The sequence below is a fragment of the Pseudophryne corroboree genome, chromosome 1, assembly GCF_028390025.1.
Source record: "Pseudophryne corroboree isolate aPseCor3 chromosome 1, aPseCor3.hap2, whole genome shotgun sequence".
Classification (NCBI taxonomy): domain Eukaryota; kingdom Metazoa; phylum Chordata; class Amphibia; order Anura; family Myobatrachidae; genus Pseudophryne; species Pseudophryne corroboree.
In genome coordinates this window covers 271289456-271305851 of record NC_086444.1, presented here as the reverse complement: position 1 = coordinate 271305851, position 16396 = coordinate 271289456, and the positions used below count along the sequence as shown (strand labels likewise).

The 16396-nt window shown below is 49.1% G+C and overlaps 1 long non-coding RNA gene across 1 annotated transcript; it reads right to left on the bottom strand.

Annotated features, from left to right (window-relative positions):
* Positions 1 to 3164: 3164 nt before the first annotated feature.
* Positions 3165 to 4441, bottom strand: LOC135056754 (uncharacterized). Its single transcript, XR_010244071.1, has 3 exons — positions 4216 to 4441; positions 3567 to 3646; positions 3165 to 3293 (listed from the first exon to the last, which is right to left on the bottom strand). It is a non-coding gene; the product is annotated as an uncharacterized LOC135056754 (long non-coding RNA).
* Positions 4442 to 16396: the final 11955 nt, after the last annotated feature.

Here is a 16396-nt window from a genome sequence, read left to right as displayed (position 1 = left end):
GCCAGCAGGTCGTCCCTGATTATTATTATTATCCTTTATTTATATGGCGCCACAAGGGTTCCGCAGCGCCCAATTACAGAGTACATAAACAAATAATCAAAACAGGAAAACAGCAACTTACAGCTGAATACAATATACTGTAGGACAAGTACAGGGTATATAAACATAGCTTCATCAGCAGACGACACTGAAATAAATATCAGGGTGGCAGAGAACTGGGGGATTTAGTGCCGTCGAAGGGAGTATGAAGTAGAAGGTGGTTTAAGTTAGAGAGGAAAAAGCACATGAGGGAAGAGGGCCCTGCTCGTGAGAGCTTACATTCTAAGGGTTGTAACACACTAGCCGGCTGGCGCCGCCCGGCAAAAACCCGGCCGGCTTTTAACCGCTGCCGTGATGCAAAGACACATTGAGCACAATGTGTCCTTAAACACGGCACAGTCCCGGCACGGCTGCCGGGTTGCAGCCGGAACTATTCACTGGAAGGTCCGGCTGCAGGGCCGGCGCCGGGCCGTCTTTGAAGCCAGTAAACCGTGTGTGTGAAGGGGAGCTTTCACACACAACGGTTTTTTCCCAAGCCGTGTCTAATGCTGCGCATGCGCACAGCATCACCCACGGCTCAAAGCCGTCCTGTGTGACAGACTCTGGGCTAAAACACACTACCCGGCTTTTGCCGGCCGGGAAAAAGCCGGACGGCTTTTTCCCGTGCTGGCATTGTAGTTAACAGTGTGAGGGCTAGGGTCCCTTCACACTGCACGGCCCCGGCCCGGCTGCCGGGTTGCAGCCGGGTCTCACCACTGGAAGGTCCGGCGGCCGGGCGGCCGCCGGGCCGTCTTTGCAGCCAGTGAACCGTGTGTGTGAAGGGGAGCTTTCACACACAACGGTTTTTTTCCAAGCCGTGTCTGATGCTGCGCATGCGCACAGCATTACACACGGCTCAAAGCCGTCCTGTGTGCGAGACTCTGCCGGTTTCTCCCGGATGGCAAAAAGCCGGACAAAGTTTGTCCGGCTTTTTGCCATCCGGGAGAAACCGGCCAGTGTGTTACAGCCCTCTGCCGGTTTCTCCCGGATAGCAAAAAGCCGGACAAAGTTTGTCCGGCTTTTTGCCATCCGGGGAAAACCGGTTAGTGTGTTACAGCCCTAAGGGGAAGGGAAGACAGACAGGGGTGTCACAGATGGAGTAAACAGTGAGCGTTAAACAGAGGGTTAGGATGAGATTTGGCTGGGTTTGGTGAAGAAGTGGGTCTTGAGAGCCCGTTTGAAGTTTTGTAGAGAGGTGGAGAATCTGAGGGGGAGAGGTAGGGAATTCCAAAGAAAGGGAGCAGCATGTGAGAAATCTTGGAGGTAGGAGTGGGAGGAAGTAACCAGCAAGTAGGAGAGGCGGCATGCATTATACTAAGCTTTCATTCCCACATATTATACACAGATACCTCTCCACCTCCAGAGCTCACTACCTAACACATGTATCACACAGATACTGGGCGCTTGTCCGCAGATCTCACAATCTTACACACATATCTCACATATGCTGAGCCTTCAACATCCCCAGAGCTTACAATCAAATACTGTACATACTGTACAAATACATCACACATACCTAGTAATATTACCCATGATTTACAATCTAACAACACATGTGCCATAAACCTTCTAAACTTTTGTCCATCGGTTTACAATCTCATCTAACAGCAGCATAATCCAAGGTCTCACTGATATTTGTATCTTGTTTTAAGAGCTGACAATCATATGTTGCTCTCTCCCCAACTAGAGCTTGTTATTCCACTACACAGGTACCATCAGAGAGACCTCACCTACAACTTGCCACCTAGTACGTATCACACATCCCCAAAATCAAATAATATGATTCAAAATTCAGATTTAAGTGTGCAGGTTCCTTGCCCACAGAGCTTGCAATCGCAGAGATTGCCTTCTCACCTGGGAGGGGCAGGTAGTTGAGACAGGGACCAAAGCAGTGGCTCTGTGCTCTCCCAAAACTCTTTGGGGCCTGAGACGTCAGCGCTCCTTCCCACTGCACCAGGGCTGAGACTTTTAGTTTGACTGCATAGCTCAGGCTCTCGCCTGATAACAAGCAGCCCTGTCACAATCACGCGGGCCGCCTTCACAGAGCTGAGGGTAAGCACAGCTCAACTGCCCCTGGTGCACTGGTGGTTTGGCAGCGCTTGGTGTGGAATCACACTTCATGAGGAGGAGCCAGGTGGCTGTGAGGCGCATGGAGGGCGTATGAAGCCTTCTACTGCAACCACCAATTTTAACAGTGTTGCCGGCATTTGAAGAACCCCGTGCAAGGTTAATTTTTGCTGGATGGCAGGGGGAGAGATTAGTTGCGGTGCGAGTGAGCGGGACCTCAAGTGCCCGCTGGCAGCTGGATTTTTTTTCCTCCTGTCTCCAGCAGGGGTTGAAGCTACATCTGCCCCATTATTAATCCAACACTGGCTGGCACCCTGTACACACTGATGCTCGCAGCACAGCTACAGTGTAGACGGACGCATCTGTATGTATGAGGTCATTCCGAGTTGATCGCACGCTGCTGATCAGGGTACTACTGCGCATGCATATGCACCGCAATGCGCATGTGCGTCGTACGGGTACAAACAGCATCGTTGCTGGGCAATGCTTCTAGCGACGAATCCATTCGCACGGGTGATTGCAAGGAGATTGACAGAAAGAGGGCGTTTATGGGTGTAAACTGACCGTTTTCTGGGAGTGGTAGGGAAACCGCAGGCGTGTCCCGGCGTTTGCAGGGCGGGCGTCTGACGTGAATTCCGGGACTGGACAGGCTGACGTCATCGCAAGGGCTGAGTAAGTTCAGACCTACTCTGAAACGGCAAAAAATGTTTTTGTACTGCTCGGCTGCACATGCGATCGCACACTTGCAAAGCGAAAATACACTCCCCAGTGGGCGGCGACTATGCATTTGCACGGCTGCAAAAAGTAGCTAGCGAGCGATTAACTCGGAATGAGGGCCATAGAACAGTAATGCATACACATAGTATACATAGAAAAAATGTATATATATATATATATATATATATATATATATACACACATACATACATACATACATACATACATACTTATACTGTGTGTGTATATGTATATATATATATATATATATATATATACACACACACTATACATACCGGCGTTCAGGATATCGGCATTTGGAATGCTGATGCCGGAATACCAACATTGGTCAGAATGCTGGTGCGGGATCCCCACATGGATAAAAATGCCGGCACTGGAATCCCGACTGCTGGCTCCCGAACGTAAGTGTGCTGTGGTAGGAGATGGAGGGAAAGGTTTAGGCTGTGGGAGGGTTAGTATTAGGCTGCGGGAAGAGGGTTAGTTCTGGGAAGGGGGGATTAGGCACCACCGGGAAGGGTAAGGCTGCGGGGGTGGAAAGGTTAGCTTTAGGCTACAGGTGTGTGTGTGTGTGTGTGTGTGTGTGTGTGGGGGGGGTTTGGTTTAGGCATCACCGAGTAAAGTTAGGGTCAGGCTGCGGGAAGGGAGGGTTAGGTGGGGGAGTAGATGAGGGTTAGTATACTTACCTTCCAGGTGTCAGGATTTGGCATGTAAGGGTGATGTCTGTATTCTGACCGCTGCCATCACAAAGATCCTGATACCATACCTGCATGCATATATAGCGTATAGTATATATATATATATATATATATATAAAGCACACACATACAATACACATGCATACATAGCGTATAGTATATTATATATATATATATATAAAGCACACACATACAATACACATGCATAAAGCACACACATACAATACACGTACATAATATACATATATATGCAGAGTACATGTTGTATACATAGTACATACCCTCCAACTGTACCTTTTTAATAGGTACAGTACCTTTTTTTCATGGTCTGTACCGATTTTTGCCTCTCCAAACTTCCATTGAAAGTATAGGAAAAGGGGCGTGGCCACGCCCCCTTTACACGCGGCCACGCCCCCTTTTCGGATTTGTACCGATTTTTCTGTGTAAAATGTTGGAAGGTATGCATAGTATAGATAACTATACATACTGCAAAAGAGCAGGGAGGGTGTTACAGGAGGTGCTGGATAGAGATGGAACTTGTAGGTTTTGGTGAGGGGAAATGAAGCTTATAAAAGTAATTATCCTGTACAGTACTATACACATGTATGTGTGTGTGACACACTGACAGGTGACTAACCATCTCTCCTGTGTTGAGTTCCTGGCTGCAATATCATTCATTCTTCAGCCTGCTGCCCGAGTAGTTGCTGGTCTGTGTGTGGGTGGGGGGTGTCTGTGCTCTGATTGGCTGAGTGACTGTGTGTGATGTGTCACTCAGCCAATCGGAGCACAGCAGATGCTGCTGAGAAGTTCCTGCACTGATCAGGATTCTCCTCAGCGTTACAGCAGGGCGCACCACAGCTTCAGCAGCTGATAGTGAGTACCTACCGTATACAGCTTGTCACCAGCCCGACCTGCCTTGGCCACGCCCCCGATGATAGTGGGAGGAGTTACAGAGCAGGGGGCACACCTGGGATTAACCAACAGCCCAGGCCGACTCTTGATTGTGAGGATAGGCCAGTGGGCGGGGCTATGGACGGATTCTGGGGCAGAGCCTCAGAGGTATTCAGGACTGACTCGGGCCGGCAGAGTTTCAGACCTCTGTGGTCGGAACTTTGGCCAGCTGGTTTGGGGTGTTGTGGGCCTATTTTCAATGGGAGGCCTGGAGCTGCAGCTCCATCCGCCCCATTGTTAATCCGGCCCTGCCTGTTGCATACATTCATCAGCTGGGGAGCCAAATGACACCCCTCTTGTCTCAACCTCCGCTCAGTGAGAACCAGTGTGTAACAGTGATTATGTTGGATTCATATAAATATTTTATGCAATTCACGATATGAGCTTACCATCTTCAGAGTGTTGGAGAATGATTATACATTTTTTTTTTTGGTCAGATATAGTTTTCTTTATTATTATTATTTCAAAATGTGACTGGACCCTCTTTTGTCATTTTCACCTCAGCTCACTTTAACATTTTTATAAAAGAGAAAATTATCTAAAAGCAATTATAGAGTAAGACCATTTTCCTTACTGTCTAAGCTGCAGAACTAGGTGTCCTGTTAGTTGCTTTTTATTTTACCCTTGTATGCCTTACTGCCATGTTTTGCTTATCGCACAGTGTAACCTATGTAGTGCACCCAACATGGCTGCCTCACCTGGTACTCTCTTGTGTAGAATAAACAATGCATGGTTCTGAACTCTCCTAATATATTTGTATCCCCAAATATGTGTCATTTCTTCACCCTTTGAGAGAAATTATTAATAAAGACAACTTCAAGCAAAATATATTTAAAAAATATATGTCTATTTTTATTTTAAGTAAAATTTAGCTACTTTTTTTTCCTTCTTCTTCTTCTTCTTCTTTTTTTTTCTTTTTCTTCTTCTTCTTCTTCTTTGTCTTATGATGATTATTATGATTATTTTGTAATTATTCATATTATTATTTACTCTGCATTCTAAAATAGGTAATTTCGGACTAAGATTGGTCCAGTAATCTTACAAACTTGTCCTATAAGAGGAACAAGATGGCGGGAGCCAGGGACGTGTAGTCAGGGGAGGCAGTGCCTCCCCTGTCATCAATTATTAAAATAATACAAAGAACATACTTATGACACATATTTTGTGTTATAAGTATGTACTTTAGCCTTTCCATTATTTTAATAATGTTTTACCTACTAAAAAACAGTTCTAAACATGTTTTGGAGGCACCGTTCTCGGTGCCTCCCGCTGTCAGTGATACAGGTCTGGAAGCGGGGACGGGGCCAGCCACAGGGCAGTCATATCCCATTACAAAAAAACACTAGAAGCGGCACCTCTAGCAGTGCCGCTTTCACAGGGGCGTGCTGACAGCAAGCACATGCAGGCACTCCCCTGTCACTGAGTCCCATGTGATTGGCCTCTGGGCGATTCCGGGGGCGTGTAGCAACTATTATGTTTAGACTAAAGAACATTTACATACCTGCCCGTCCCCCAGTAGCTGCTGCCAAGTTTAGTCCGACCCGAGAGGGAGGAGGGGCAGCAATTCCCTCTCCTCTGCAGTCTGCACTGTGTCATGCTGCGTGTGACACCAGGCCGGCGCTCCCCGCTGAAAGCCTCCTCTCCTCTCCCCTTCCCATCCTGTGACAATGCAGTGACTGATCGTATAGAGGGGGCGGGGCTACACGGATGGAGGGGCGGAGCTACATGGGTGGAAGAGGTGGAGCTACATGGGACCATCAGATTGCAGCCACAGAGGAGGACATGCTGTTCCAGATCCTGCCAGCCAGGGAGAGTACTGTAAGTGAGAAAGTGTGTGTGTGTGTGTGTGTGTGTGTGTGTGTGTGTGTGTGTGTGTGTGTGTGTGTGTGTGTGTGTGTGTGTGCATTTATGTATGTGTGCGGGGGAGGGGGGGAATGTGAATAAACTGCACTTCTGTGGGCGTTACATGTAAGCTGCGCTACTACTGGGGCGTTACAGGAAAGCTGCGCTACTGTTGGGGCGTTTTGTGTAAGGAGCACTATTACATGTAAGCAGCTTTACTACTGGGGCATTACATGTAAGCTGTGCTACTACTGGGCCGTTACGGGAAAGCTGCGCTACTGTTGGGGCGTTACGTGTAAGCAGCGCTATTACTGGGGCGTTACGTGTAAGCAGCTCTACTATTAGGGCGTTACATGTAAGCTGCGCTACTACTGGGGCGTTACGTGTAAGCTGCACTACTACTGGGGCGTTACATGTAAGCTGCGCTACTACTGGCGCGTTATGTGTAAGCTGCGCTACTACTTGGTCGTTATGTGTAAGCTGCGCTACTACTGGGGCGTTACATGTAAGCTGCGCTACTACTGGGTTCATTACGTGTAAGCGGCGCTAATACTGGGGCGTTACAGGAAAGCTGCGCTACTGTTGGGGCATTACGTGTAAACAGCGCTATTACTGGGGCATTACGTATAAGCAGCGCTACTACTGTGGGCGTTACGTGTAAGCTGCGTTACTACTAGGGCGTTATGGGTAAGATGCGCTATTGCTGGAGCATTACGTGTAAGCAGCGCTACTACTGGGGCATTACGTGTAAGCTGCGTTACTACTGGGGCGTTACGTGGAAGCTGTGCTACTACTGGGGCATTACGTGGAAGCTGCGCAACTACTGGGGTGTTACGTTTAAGCTGAGTTACTACTGGGGCATAAGTGTAAGCTGCGCTACTACTGGGGCGTTACGTATAAGCTGCGCTACTACTGGGGCATTACATGTAAGCTGCGCTACTACTGGGGCATTACATGTAAGCTGCGCTACTACTGGGGTGTTATGTGTAAGCTGCGCTACTACTGGGTTCGTTACGTGTAAGCTGCGCTATTACTGTGGCGTTACGTGTAAGCTGTGCTACTACTGGGGTCATTATGTGTAAGTGGCGCTACTACTAGGGTTATGTGTAAGCGGTGCTACAACTGGGGTGTTATGTGTAAGCAGCGCCACTACTGGGGTGTTTAAAATGGGGGTACAATTGAGTGGCCATGCCCCTTCCCTGTGAGACCACATCCCTTTTTCGACACGCGCTGTCCCTTTGTAAAGTATGGGAGGGGAAAATTTATAGTTTGCAGGGGGGCGCCGAACACCCTAGCACCAGCCCTGTGTGACACGTTACGTCACACGGTCAGTGAGAGGAGCCGTAAAGCCAGAAGTGAGGTGCGCTGCTGTCCAGAGAGGTTACAAGAGAATACAAGTTGGTGAGTTACTGTCTGGGAGGGTTGCGGTGGGGAAGGGGTGGCCGCGACATTCACTTGCTGTGACATTTAGCCGCTACAGTGCGGAAGGGGGAGGTGAAGACAGTGAGATGCGGTAGGATCCTGCTAGGCTTAGGTTTTTTGTGGTGCTGTTACAGCAGTGTGCCTCCCAGCGAGAGTCTAGATGCAAAGCTGTACTTACCCCACTGTGTTTTCTAAGGGGGGGGGGGCACAAGGGGGAAGCGTTTTAGACATGGTTGCTTGCATCTCCCCTGTGTGCCACTGCTGTCATGCAGAACATGATAAAGCATACTAAGGCTGCCCTAACGTTGGTCAAACCCTTAAAAAAACTTTTTTTGTTTATTTAAATACAGTGTTTCTATTTATTTCTCACAATACCAAGATACAAATGTGGTTATAACTATCCATAATAATTAATCTATGCTGCTTAATAGTGTGGTCTGTACAAATACCCACCAGGAGTCGAATACTTTGATTTAGATTTAGTGTCGTGGAGGGAGACAGGGCAGTACGCTGGCGTGGACGGAGACAGGGAAGGATGGTGGCATAGAAGGAGACAGGGCAGTATGCTGGCGTGGACGGAGACAGGGAAGGATGGTGGCATAGAAGGAGACAGGGCAGTACACTGGCATGGAGGGAGACAGGGAAGGATGGTGGCATAGAAGGAGACAGGGCAGTACACTGGCATGGAGGGAGACAGGGAAGGATGGTGGCATAGAAGGAGACAGGGCAGTACGCTGGCGTGGACGGAGACAGGGAAGGATGGTGGCATAGAAGAAGACAGGGCAGTACACTGGCATGGTGGGAGACAGGGAAGGATGGTGGCATAGAAGGAGACAGGGCAGGATGGTGGCATGGAGGGAGACAGGGCAGGATGCTGGCGTGGAGGGAGACAGGAAAGGATGGTGGCGTGGAGGGAGACAGGAAAGGATGGTGGCGTGGAGGGAGACACGGAAGGATGGTGGCGTAGAAGGAGACAGGGCAGTACGCTGGCATGGAGGGAGACAGCGCAGCATGGTGGCGTAGAAGGAGACAGGGCAGGATGGTGGCATGGAGGGAGACAGGGCAGGATGGTGGTGTGAAAGGAGACAGGGCAGTATGGTGGTGTAGAAGGAGACAGGGCAGGACGCTGGCGTGGAGGGAGACAGGGCAGGATGGTGGCACTGGAGGGAGATACGACAGCATGGTGGCATAGAAGGAGACAGGGCAGTACGCTGGCATGGACGGAGACAGGGAAGAATGGTGGCATAGAAGGAGACAGGGCAGTACGCTGGCATGGAGGGAGACAGGGCAGGATGGTAGCATAGAAGGAGACAGGGCAGTACACTGGCATGGAGGGAGACAGGGAAGGATGGTGGCATAGAAGGAGGCAGGGCAGTACGCTGGCATGGAGGAAGACAGCGCAGCATGGTTGCGTACAAGGAGACAGGGCAGGATGGTGGCATGGAGGGAGACAGGGCAGGATGGTGGCACTGGAGGGAGACACGGCAGCATGATGGCGTAATAGGAGACAGGGCAGTACGCTGGCGTGGACGGAGACAGGGAAGGATGGTAGCATAGAAGGAGACAGGGCAGTATGCTGGCATGGAGGGAGACAGGGCAGGATGGTAGCATAGAAGGAGACAGAGCAGTACACTGGCATGGAGGGAGACAGGGAAGGATGGTGGCATAGAAGGAGGCAGGGCAGTACGCTGGCATGGAGGAAGACAGCGCAGCATGGTTGCGTACAAGGAGACAGGGCAGGATGGTGGAATGGAGGGAGACAGGGCAGGATGGTGGTGTGGAAGGAGACAGGGCAGGATGGTGGCACTGGAGGGAGACATGGCAGCATGATGGCGTAGAAGGAGACAGGGCAGGACGCTGGCGTGGAGGGAGACAGGGCAGGATGGTGGCACTGGAGGGAGATACGGCAGCATGGTGGCGTAGAAGGAGACAGGGCAGGACGCTGGTGTGGAGGGAGACGGGGAAGGATGGTGGCACTGGAGGGAGACAGGGCAGGATGGTGGCGTAGAAGGAGACAGGGCAGGACACTGGCGTGGAGGGAGACGGGGAAGGAGGGTGGCGTAGAAGGAGACCGGGCTGGATGGTGGTGTGGAGGGAGACAGGGCAGGATGGTGGCGTGGAGGGAGACGGGGAAGGATGGTGGCACTGGAGGGAGATACGGCAGCATGGTGGCGTAGAAGGAGACAGGGCAGGACGCTGGCATGGAGGGAGACGGGGAAGGATGGTGCCGTAAAAGGAGACAGGGAAGGATGGTGGCGCTGGAAGGAGACAGGGCAGGATGCTGATATGAAGGGAGACAGGGCAGTATGCTGGCGTGGAGGGAGACAGGGCAGGATGGTGGCACTGGAGGGAGACAGAGCAGGATGGTGGCAGTGGAGGGAGACAGGGCAGGAAGGTGGCGGCCAATGGCTTGGGCAGAGGCCATTTGTGGTGGTGGTATTGGGCATCGGCTTGGGGGCAGTAGCAGGCTTTGGCTTGGCGGTGGTAGGGGTTATCGGCGGGACTCGGTGGACATTATGGCTGCAGTGCCTCACCAGTCACTGACCTCACCGCACGCCACTGGCGGTAGCCTCATGACTTATGAAGAGTCATCCTTCAGCACTCAGGAGAGGAAAAACCCACTTGTGGAGGAAACCTCTGGGGATCCATGGCTGAAGGACTGCCCGTCCCTCTAGGCATTAAGAGACTATGTAGAGTTTGCCCAGACCACCCGCCAACCTACTGACCTTGCCTAACCCAGTCATCCCTTCTGTCGCCACAAATCTGCTATTTTGACCTATTTACCCAGCTGGACAAAAAGGCACCTCAATGGTGAGAGAGTGAAGAAAGAGAGCAAGAGATGAATTGGAGTGAGGGGAGGGACAGTCATAACCACCATAGCATTCATTTCTGACGTTAACAGGGATTACAACTGTACAAATGTAGCCATTCTTTTCATGGCTACATCTTACCGCAATTGCGCCTTGTTAGGCACGACAGCGCCGCGTATGTCGGGACATCTAAAACCACAGATGTATCCATGATCAGCATGGCTACACCTCAGTGGCGTGCAGTTAGGTCAGTGGCTGGTGAGGCACTACAGCCATTAGTGTCCGCCGAATCCTGCCGATGACCCCTACCGCCGCCGAGCCAATGCCCGCTACTGCCCCTGAGCTGATGCCCGCTGCCAATGCCAATGGCTTACAAACTCTCCCACCATCAACTGACCCAGCCCTCCGCCACTAATTTGCATCTCAGTCCAATGCTGCCAATGCCCGCTGCCTGCCTGCTCATCATACTTGTGATATATTGTACATTTTTATTGGAAAAAAAATAGTGTTTGGGAATGGGAAGGGAGTGGGAGGAGGATATGAATGCAATTTTGCTCTCCAGGGCTTCCATTAACTTAATGGAAAAGGGTCTGAATGGGTTAAAAAATAAAAAAAAATGTGTGAGGTCCCCCCCTACTAAATATAACCAGTCTCGGGCTCTTTGAGCTGGTCCTGGTTGTTTAAATACTGGGGAAAAATTGGACAGGGGTTCCCCATATTTAGACAACCAGCACCGCGCTCTTAGTCCGGTCCTGGTTCCAAACATACAGGGGACAAAAGATGTAGAGGTCCCCCGAAACTAGTACTGGGTTCCACTAGCCAGGAAGATAATGCCACAGCCGTGGGAAACATTTATGTAGGTCCCTGCGGCTGTGGCATTACACCCCCAACTAGTCAACCCTGGCCGGGGATCCCTGGAGGAGTGGGGACCCCTTAAATCAAGGGGTCCCCCTCTCCAGGCACCCAAGGGCCAGGGTTGAAGCCCGAGGCTGTCCCCCTGGGCGGTGAGTGTCGGGCTGATAGCCATAAGTGTGTCAAACAAATGAATATTGTCCCTCATTCCGAGTTGTTCGCTCGCTAGCTGCTTTTAGCAGCATTGCACACGCTAGGCCGCCGCCCTCTAGCATAGCAGAATTGCGAACGAAAGATTAGCAGAACTGCTACTAAATAATTCTTTGCAGTTTCTGAGTAGCTCCAGACCTACTCACAGATTGCGATCAGCTCAGTCCGTTTAGTTCCTGGTTTGACGTCACAAACACGCCCTACGTTCGGCCAGCCACTCCTCCGTTTTACCAGACACTCCCACATTTTTCCCTGACACGCCTGCGTTTTTTAGCACACTCCCGGAAAACGCTCAGTTACCACTCAGAAACGCCCCTTTCCTGTCAATCACTCACCGATCAGCAGTGCGACTGACAAGCGCCACAGAATCCACAGCAAAACTGCTAAGTTTTTAGTTAAATAACAAAGTGCATGCGCCCTGCGTGCCTTGCGCATGCGCAATTTGCAACAATTCGCAGAATAGCGAAAATTGGCAACGAGCTAACAACATGGAATGACCCCCATTGTTTTTTGTTGTGGAACTACAAGTCCCAGCAAGCCTCCCCCACTTGCTGGTACTTGGAGAACCTCAAGTACCAGCATGCAGAGAAATAACGGGCTCGCTGGTACCTGTAGTTCTACAACAACAAAAATACCCAAATAACACAACATACACCGTGAAAGTAAAAATGTATTAAAACACACTTACACACTCACACATACTTACTTACATCCCACGCCGATCACGTCCACTTGTCCATGTAGAATCCAATAGGGGTACCTGTAAAAATGAAAACTATATTTACAAACTTCGTTCTAGTCCACAGGAGGGGAACAGGAGAGAGAGAGAGAGAGAGAGAGACCTGGTTATGCTGCTGCCTGGGAGGAAGGAGCCGGCGGAAGTCCCCGACTTGGTTATGCTGCTGCCTGGGAGGAAGGAGCCGGCAGAACACGAAGGAGAAGGGAGAGCCGCAGAGAGTTATGCTGCTGCCTGGGAGGAAGGAGCCGGCGGAACACGAAGGAGAGGGGAGAGCCGCAGAGAGAGAGAGAGAGTGTCCCCGACCTGGTTATGCTGCTGCCTGGGAGGACGGAGCTGGCAGAAGACGAAGGAGAGGGGAGAGCTGCACTCAGACGCTGCCACTGCTATGCATGTCCTTTGCCCTGTACAACACTGCCAATGACAGCCGGATGCAGTCACTGTCAGTGCTGAAGCTGCTGCCCAGTGACCAATCACAGTGACAGGGGCGTGCTTTCAGATAGGCTGAAAGCACATCCCTGCTGTTCTGCGACACTTGGGCAGGTGCCGCTTCTATTACTTTTTTCAATGGGCTTTTACAGCCCTTTGCTTGGCCCCTCCCCCTGCCCTCCCCCTGCTTCCGGCCGATTACAATACACAGCGGGAGGCACCGTTCTCAGTGCCGCACAAATGTATTTAAACAGCCATTTACAATCTAAAAAAAATTACATATTATAAAAAATATACTTATGAAACAGAATATGTGTCATAAGTATCTTCTTTGTATTATTTTAATCTGGAATGACAGGGGAGGCACTGCTTTAGTCATGCTAAAAGTCTGCAGACGATTCAAATTAAGCTGCTCTTATCTTTGTCTAGTCACTAACCTTCTACCAGTGTGCTATGCCATGCCAGGCCTCTGAGGCATATGCAAGAGACAGCAACAGCAGAGCCCTGTATAGGCAGTTGCCATTATGACATCACAGCATGACCTCACACACCCCACCAGACCGGCTAAGACTGGTTATTTCTGGTTTGAGTACCTTGTTGTCTATTATGGAAAAAAGTTTACAGGAAACAGCGCATAATTCTGTTCCAATCAAAATGAGGGAATACTTAGTCCTTTAGTCCATTAAATACAAGGATGTAACCCAATTTTCTTTTTATCGGTTTCTCATTCATATATCGAATCCATCATCCGTCAAAACGAAGATCCTCAAAAGTAAAACCAGAAAACAGAAAATATAGGGGGTAATTCTGAGTTGATCGCAGCAGGAATTTTGTTAGCAGTTGGGCAAAACCATGTGCACCGCAGGGGAGGCAGATTTAACATGTGCAGAGAGAGTTAGATTTGGGTGTGGTGTGTTCAATCTGCAATCTAATTTGCAGTGTAAAAATAAAGCAGCCAGTATTTACCCTGCACAGAAACAAAATAACCCACCCACATCTAACTCTTTCTGCACATGTTATAACTACCTCCCCTGCAGTGCACATGGTTTTGCCCAACTGCTAACAAACTTCCTGCTGCAATCAACTCAGAATTACCCCCATAGTGTAGTATATTTGATATTTCTGGAGACACCCTTCACCAAAGAGTATAGTGATGATTATGCTGAATCCATATAACAGGTACAGCGTACCTAAACTCACATAGTGATGAGGTCACTGAGGCTCATAAAGGTATCTTTAGCTTTAACACCCAGTGTGAACCAACAAAATTAGATACTTCAACTTTGTATTTCCCAAAACGAAAGACGTACCGTACTCACACAGGATGAAGTGGTTCAAAACATGTAGCAGTTTCCTTAGTCTTTGATACTTGTATAAGTTCCCACTTTATGATGTGGTTAAACTCAGGAAAAAAAGATAAAAGATATATGGTGTAGTACGTTTACAACACAGCAAGATTACACTCAAAAGGTGCTCAAGATATCAATATGGTGATTTAAGCAAGGAACAGATCTCCCTGCACTCGGGTTTTTGAGCCCTTCCCCCTCTACATGCTGATGCACTTGTCTGTGTTCAGGGCAGCCCAACACAACAGTGAATTTAACTCCTTGAAAACCTTGTTCTCTACAAAAATGTTTATGAATCCTTCTGTTGAAAGTATGTGCTTCCAATTTGGTCTGAATATTTTTTTAAGCGGCACTGCTACCGTGGGCATGTATATAAGCGGCACAGATACATGGGTATGTGTATGAGTGGCTCTGCTAACGTGGTCATGTGTATAAGTGGCACTGCTACTGTGGCCATGTATATAAGCGGCACTAAAACTGTGGGTATGTGTATAAGTTGCATTGCTACCATGGGCATGTACATAAGTGGCACTATTACCGTGGGTATGTGTATAAGTTGCATTGCTACCGTGGGCATGTATATAAGTGGCACAGATACTGTGGTATGAGTATAAGTGGCACTGCTACCGTGGGCATGTATTTAAGCGGCACTGCTACCGTGGGCATGTATATATGTGGCACTGCTACCGTGGGCATGTATGTGAGCAGCACTTGTATTGTGGGCATGTATATAAGTGGCACTGCTATCGTGGGCATGTGTATTAGTTGCACTGTTAATGTGGGCATAAGCGACACAGATATCATGGGTATGTGTATAAGTGGCACTGCTCACATTGGCATGTGTATAAGTGGCACTGCTACCATGGGTATGTATATAAGCGGCACAGATACCGTGGGTATGTGTATAAGTGGCACTACTACCATGAGCATGTGTATAAGTGGAAATGCAAAGGAGAGGAAAAAACACACCCTAGAGTGGAATTTTGCTCCAGGCGCTGATTGGGGAGGTACTACACAGCAGCTGAAACAAGGGGAGGTTGGTCAGACCCCCAAGTCACAAGCAATACACAAAGAGAGGGTTAAAGCGCTTGCTGGTCATATAAGAGAGAAGAGTGGTCACATTAAAAATCACACATTTATTTGAACAATAAAATAAAATAAAAATGATTTAAAAAGTACAATGAGAATAAAAATTGGAGAACACAATGTGTGTTGAATCTCATGAAAAAGCTGTGCCCCTCTCGATCTCAATGAGAGTTAGTGGGAAACATTCAAACCTGTTCCAATATACAGTCCCCTAGTATTAAACTCAGAGTGTCCCGTTAGTAATCCATCGTGTATATATTTACCACCAGCAGTTATCCAAGGTGTTTTAAGCGGTTGGCATCCACAAGAGGCTGTCCCTTGTATGGCTGTGTAAAAGTTCCACGGTGGAGAGATGTCCTTCTATCGGGATCCACAATTGAAGGCAGTGATGGGGACCTGGTCCAGGTGAGAGTTCCTCAGGAGATGGAGTGATGAACACTGGGCACGCACAGCAGCAATTACCAACGCGTTTCGTTGCGTTCACGCAACTTTTTCAAGGTATTGATAGTGCTGCTAGCCAGGGTTTTTATACCCTTACCAATATGGTTGCTCATTTGCATATGTGAATGACAGTGACCAAATCCTCTCATTATATGACCAAATAATGACAGACAGAGTATACAGAATGTTGAGTAGACAATACATAATTAATCATGTGTATTATATCCTTTATTATTCATAACTACAGATAGATTTGTTTCTCTAAATAGCAAATCACATGACTAGCATGGTATAATGGGAGAGCGGAATGATGTTACACCCGAAATGGATTAGAAACAAACTCCCTGTGGTCCCTTAGTAATCAGACTGGGAGTCATTATCCATTTATTACACAAATCCGACTGAGGACAGGTGTGGAGATTACCTCTTAATGTGGGGCCTGTACCCGGCGTAAATTCTGCACGTCATAGATCCGCGCCAGAGGGTCCGGGCGACGGCATGTGAGCGTCCTCAGCAAGGCGCATCACTAGCCACCGCTTCCGGTTTACTGACGTGCTGGTCAAATCCGGTCTACGTCAATGGTGCGCGGCCGGGGATAATGCGTCATCTCAACGCAACCATAGGGACTGGTGAGCATAGGGGTTACCATGGCGACGGACACCGCAGTGAGCATCTCCAAGGTGACGCGCACCA